Here is a 5,953-nt window from a genome sequence, read left to right as displayed (position 1 = left end):
GCAATACAGTAGACTCCCGGTTATTCCATAGTCACTATGGTTATTCTAATCTCCAAATGGGATAATAATTTACTTCGAATAACTGGAAAGTTCGTTTTCCCGCCAGATTTTCAACTTTTGAAGAGTGTAAATACCATAAATATTTTAACCTGATTTTTTTGAAGCAAAGTGTTTTAATCGCAGAAAACCAATGTTCTCACTCGACGATATCTCACAATAAGAAAAATTCGAATAAGGAGGGTGATTTAGCCTATGATTGGCCCCAAGAGAAATAGAAATCGCTTCGAAGAAATGAAAGTTCGAAAAGTTGAAGTTTGAATAACCGAGAGTGTTTTTGCCTGAGTTGGGTAAGTAGATCCAAGGGGCATGCTATCTCACTTCGAAATAACCGAACACTATTCGAATAGGTGCAGGTTCGAATAACCGGGAGTCTATTGTATGTGGTGGTATGACGAGATCGCCCTATCGAGCAAAGTGTGGGGCGAGTGAGAAAGAGGAGAGAATACAGGCATACATCTTCAAAAAAAATTAAAACTTTATCTTAAAAAAGTCTGCGTCTGCGTCAAGAGGGGAGTAATTGTTTGAAAATGTCGGGTATGGATGGAATAGAACTTCTAAAAAAAAGCGAGGTAAATATGGACTGAAATCATGCCTCAAAGACAACGCAGGAGAGGAGAAGGAAAAGAAGAAGGAAACCTGGCATAACCTTAACCCTTTAAGTGCCAATGTCGTATATATCAGACATGGGCTATGTAGGAGGGCGAAGCCCTCCTGTAATGCCCTTTTTGAGTTAGAAATCGTCATTTTTGGTCTAACTCGTAGAAATCAAATTGGGCTTCATGGCCAAGCAAAAAAAAAAAATCAAAAGTGAGTCTTTTCAGCGAGATTTTAAGCTAAAAAGTCAAAAAAATGCAAAAATTTGACCACCCCCACCCCCCTAAGCCGGCACCGAAGAGAAAGAGGAGACTCTAAGCTATCCAACGGACCATAAACGAGCTTCTAACTCCTTCTAGATCCAGAGATATAAACCTTTAAAGTTTGAACTAGCGATTTTCTTTAAAAAACTTGAGCGTGGCACTTAAAGGGTTAAAAGGAAAAAGGATAAAGACAGAAATATTTTCTTGGTGAGCTTTTAATACTCTTCGATCTTCTTCTCGTTCTTGAAGTCAAAATGATAGTATAATATAACAAAGCCTAAAATCGTTTCTTCATAGTGGCTATTTACAATAGTTTATCCCCAAAATGTCGTGATGAATAACTATCTAACTTTTGTTGTTTTCCTTCATATTTACATATGGTACAAAAATAAAATCATATAATTTTGATCCACCGTCAAGTGTCTTCCAAATATTGTCCTCTCATTTTATTGCACGGTGTGTTCGAAAAAGAATTAGGAATCCATGGGAAGCACAATATCATTGGAAAACATGTTGACAATAGGATCGAATTATACTAACAAATCATAACAAAATATATCTAAAAAACTACTATAAAACAGGCTATCAAAAATAACCAGACGAGAAAAGGTGATGGCTTCTTAGGTGAATAAACCAAGGTTCCACACATTGAGAAGTCACCAACTAACTCAAAACTAATATCAAAAATAAATATACAGAAGAGATTTTTCATAATATCAAAAGAAATGTGTCTAACAAAACTATATATCTAAAAATAGGCAAAAAGCATAGAAAAATAAGACTAAATTTGGAAGAAAAGGGACTTTGAAGCAATTGTTATCCTCAAAAACACGAGGAAATACGTATGCATTTTGCAATATTCAAACTCAAAATTCTTAAAAGAAAAAACATTGCATGAGTCAGCATGAAGCATGTTTTTTGATTGATCCTTGGTGACCCCAACACTTCATCAAACCCATGATTGATTAGTACAAAATGTATCCAAATCCAACCTCTTATTGCAATGGATCAAGAGGGACACGCCTTAAGGTCATCTCTTTAGTCTATCCTTATCACGTAAATTGGTGATCAATGGAGCTCCCTAATCATGGAATTTCTCTTTCTAAATAATATTCTAGGACTAAATTTCCAGCGAGTCAAAAATCTACTCTTTTGAATCGATCAATAAATAAAAAAATATGTATATTCAAAAAAATACTATTTAAAAACTAAAACTAAACACACGTGTTCATAATATACGCCCTTCATATTGCACTTGACTATGTAACGGTTTGGTTCGTTTCTGGTAATCAACTAACAATCTATCATCTTCATCGTCGTGTGTGCAATGAATATCTAGGGAAGAATTACGCTGAAGAAAGTAACGTCCTCGCTGGGTAGGGTGAGGAAATATCTTGCTGTGAAGATGAACATGAAGATAAAGTCTTTTTATGTTGCAGGTTATTATGAAGTTTACTACTACTTTTGTTTGAGTTTATATCTTCCGAAGATGCCCTCCAAAGTCTTGAACATGTATCTGGTAAATTCTCTTTCGAGCATTGATGACTACTGTTCAAACCAGTAATTTGTATATTATTGTCTTGGGATGGAGTAACAACTAAGCTACTTGATAGAGATAAGTGATTGGAAGGTAAGCTATCGTTGCTGTTTGTTCGTTTAGATCGAGTTGATGTTTGACTGGAGGACGAGCTGCGGTTGCATTTTTGTGTACTTTTCTTGAGTGAATCATAATTACACATTGGTAGGATTTGCATATCTGTCCCTTCGTTCTCAGAGACCTCGTTTGATGTTGCATTGTTGGCTTGTTGTTGCTGGATGTGTCGTAGTAAGCCTTTACTTTGTCGAGCCTGAAAATCCAAAAAATGACAAATATGAATTAATAATTTGGCTTTTAAAAATTTATATAGAGCATCGAGTTCTTATTTTAGCATGTCAAAATACAATAATAGATTGGAACCTCAATAACTAGAGTTTATTACTAGATTTTATTTGGAAATGACGGTAAGTTTTCATTGAGGATTGGACACAGCAAAAGAAACAAGTTTAATTAAGGAGAAAGAAGTAGCACCCACCTTATGTTGTCTGAAGGCGAAACAGATACACATGAAGACAAGAAGTAAGAAGAAAGCCACACAAGCAGCAGGGAGAACGATGTTCAGTGGAAATCCACCTTCACACCGTTGTTTCTTTCTTCATCCTCCTCCTTTGGCGGTGGTCCTATGGAAAGAAAACAAAACATAAAGACCTCATAATAAAGTATCCCTCCCAATTTCAGATTTTTGAATTTAATGAAAGGTTGGCAACTTTGAATTGACGATAATTAACAAAACGGTGGTCTAGTGACACATGGAACATTTTCATTCTATTTTCTTCCAAACTTATCTTAGTATATTTTGAGTATTTGATGAAAGAAGTTGAAATATTACCTGAAACAACGACAATTTCGACCGTCTTGACTGTCACCACCTGTGCTTGTTGATAAAACAGTGCAATACATTTATAAACACCTTCATGATCAGCCGTTACTTCAATCAAATCAGATATTTGGACGTGCATGCCATTTTTCAAATAGTGCCGTTTCTTGATTTTTAGACTATTCCGCGAGCCCAACTCATCGGCAATGTTTCCAGATCGGGAGATACCGGAACGTTGGTTCTGTTTGATCGGCGCACTCCATATCAGGTATTGGATTTTGTTTTCAGGTGCTTTGCAGGAGAGCGTAACGTTTTTTCCTTTTCGTACTAAAAGTCGTTCCATTTGTACAGGAGGAGAAGGGACAAAAGGTTTCTTTTTGATTTTCGGTTTCACGAGATACGTCATACGACGTCGTCCGGCCGAATTCGTTGCAACACACGTATAATTACCAGCGTCACTTTCTTGAAATTTACGTATTACGATGCTTAGCGTGCGCGGTCGGATCAAATATTTAGAATCTTTCTGCAAGTATTTTCCATTGAATAGCCAAGTAACTTGAGGTGTGGGATCACCTTTCACCAGACACAACGTAACTTCATCCGCTTCCCTACAGCGATGGATTTACGCTCAAGCGATTGGATAACACCAATGGTATCTAAAGACGCGTGACAATAACGATTAACATACTATACCTTAATTAGATACAAAAAGTGAAAAAGTATGATGACTCGAACCTCCCAAGAAAAAGTGTTATTAAAAAAATAAAAATAAATAAAAATAAACGATTCTCAATTGTGTGGTTGCATTGGGAACTATCATTTCGCTAAATTTTCCTACTTCATAAAAACGATTAAAAATACGAAATATTGAAGTATCGACAAAAGGAGCAAACAAACCTTTGAAAGGATTAAAAGGGTATGGAGTATTCGGTGGATTCAATGTCGGTAGATTTGGTGGTATAGAAACTGGAAGACGGTCAATAACATTAAGTACACGATAAGCGTCTACATGGCCCAACCGGTTTGTGGGCCGAACACTTGTAAGTGCCATGATCATAGGAGTTGATCCTGTCAATCAGTAAACAACCTTTTTGGGGATCGTGGATATATCGGGAACCTTCCCGTCGAATCAAGTATCCATCTTTGAACCAAAGCTATCAAGATTCGGTCTGCTAATTTTTGGTACTTGATTTCCATTGACAGGGCAGCGATGTTTCATTCATTTGACCGTAGTGAGGGGGGGGGGGGGGAGTGTCAGGGGGGGGCAGTTTGGGGCGGGAATTTTGAATCGGTGTATGGAGCCGGCTAGGTTAGGGCGGCTAAATAGGAGAGGCCAAGAGTGAAGGGGTAGAGGAGGAATGTGGAAAAAAATAACATGGGGGGCGGTGTAACAGATGCCCGGTCATAAAACAATGCCGCAACGTGGTGGTGGTGCACGGTGTGGCTTTCCGGGAATGTTTTAAAGAGCGTGTAAGAGCCCCAGAAGAGTATTTGGGAGCAGAAACAGAACAAAACAGATAGTTTTCTAATAATCCTGTAAGGTGCCGGTGAGGTAGGTAGACGGGGCGTTGTGTGTAAGCATGCTAAAAACTCATATGGCGATAATGGTAGAAGATAAAAATTGAATGAACGAAAAACTTCGCAGCAGAATCCAAGTTGGAGCCTGGAATTTTGCGCATACAGAAAAAATTTGTTCTTTGAATCGTGAAGTGCTCACATTTTAAGAGAGGTACCGATTTGGTGGGCCTGAGCCGGTGAGGGAAGGTAACACAGAGTCGAGAGAAATACTAGGATCGGCATTATCACACAGAGGAGTACAAGGAAAAAAGAGGACGCCATTTTTAAAACGAAACCAGCATTTTGGTGGGGCCAACATTGTGCGCCGAAGGACAGGGAAAAAAGTATGTTTTCGACCAATCGGGGGAGAAGCTCATCAGATTGTTGAAAACGTACACATTTTACATGCATTGATGGGTGGAAAAATAAAGTCAGACAAAGATAGCACAGAGGCAGTACTCGGGAATCAAATTAAGAATTTTGCCCTCACAGAAAGAGGTAGGAGGGAGATTTTGCCCCAACTATAGGAACAGATTTACATCACAAGGGAGAGGGGTCAGAAAACCGAAACCATTTGTTAGATAGCTTTTTGGGAACCAAGAGAAAGTTATGCGACCAAAATTAATTGTTGGGTTAATTTTAGACGAAAAATCGGCGGAGAGGCGTGGGGGGGGGAAAAGGGGGGACTACCAGTCAGATGTTAAAACATTACCATGTGTTAACATACATTGTGGAATGTGAAAACATCAGGGGGGGAGGGAAAAAAATCCCACAGAAAAGAGCAAGTCGGCGATAAGTAGTAAATTTTCCACATAAAAGGTAAAGAGTGTAAATGAAATTTTCCCCAGAGAAATACGATGAGTGCGGGAATTTAAGGGTTGGCAAAGGCCGAAAAAGAAAAGAGTTGGGTTCGGGAGAAAAGGGGAAAGGGGGAGGGAAGGAAAGGCTACATTCGCTAAACTTTGGGTGGTAAAATAAAGAACCGTTGCCTCTATTGAATGTTATGCAAAAATCAGTTGTGCGCCACGGAGGTGGCCAAAAAAACCGGTTATATTTTAGGGCCAA

The 5,953-nt window shown here is 38.5% G+C and overlaps 1 long non-coding RNA gene across 1 annotated transcript; it reads right to left on the bottom strand.

Moving 5' to 3' along the window:
- Positions 1–1,116: 1,116 nt before the first annotated feature.
- On the bottom strand, positions 1,117–3,087 carry LOC136801041 (uncharacterized). Its single transcript, XR_010845794.1, has 2 exons — positions 2,990–3,087; positions 1,117–2,764 (listed from the first exon to the last, which is right to left on the bottom strand). It is a non-coding gene; the product is annotated as an uncharacterized lncRNA (long non-coding RNA).
- Positions 3,088–5,953: the final 2,866 nt, after the last annotated feature.

Source organism: Clytia hemisphaerica, unplaced genomic scaffold, assembly GCF_902728285.1.
Source record: "Clytia hemisphaerica strain Z4C2 unplaced genomic scaffold, Clytia hemisphaerica genome assembly, whole genome shotgun sequence".
NCBI classification, from domain to species: domain Eukaryota; kingdom Metazoa; phylum Cnidaria; class Hydrozoa; order Leptothecata; family Clytiidae; genus Clytia; species Clytia hemisphaerica.
Note: the sequence above shows the minus strand (reverse complement) of the source record. Positions and strands in the feature narration are given on the sequence as shown.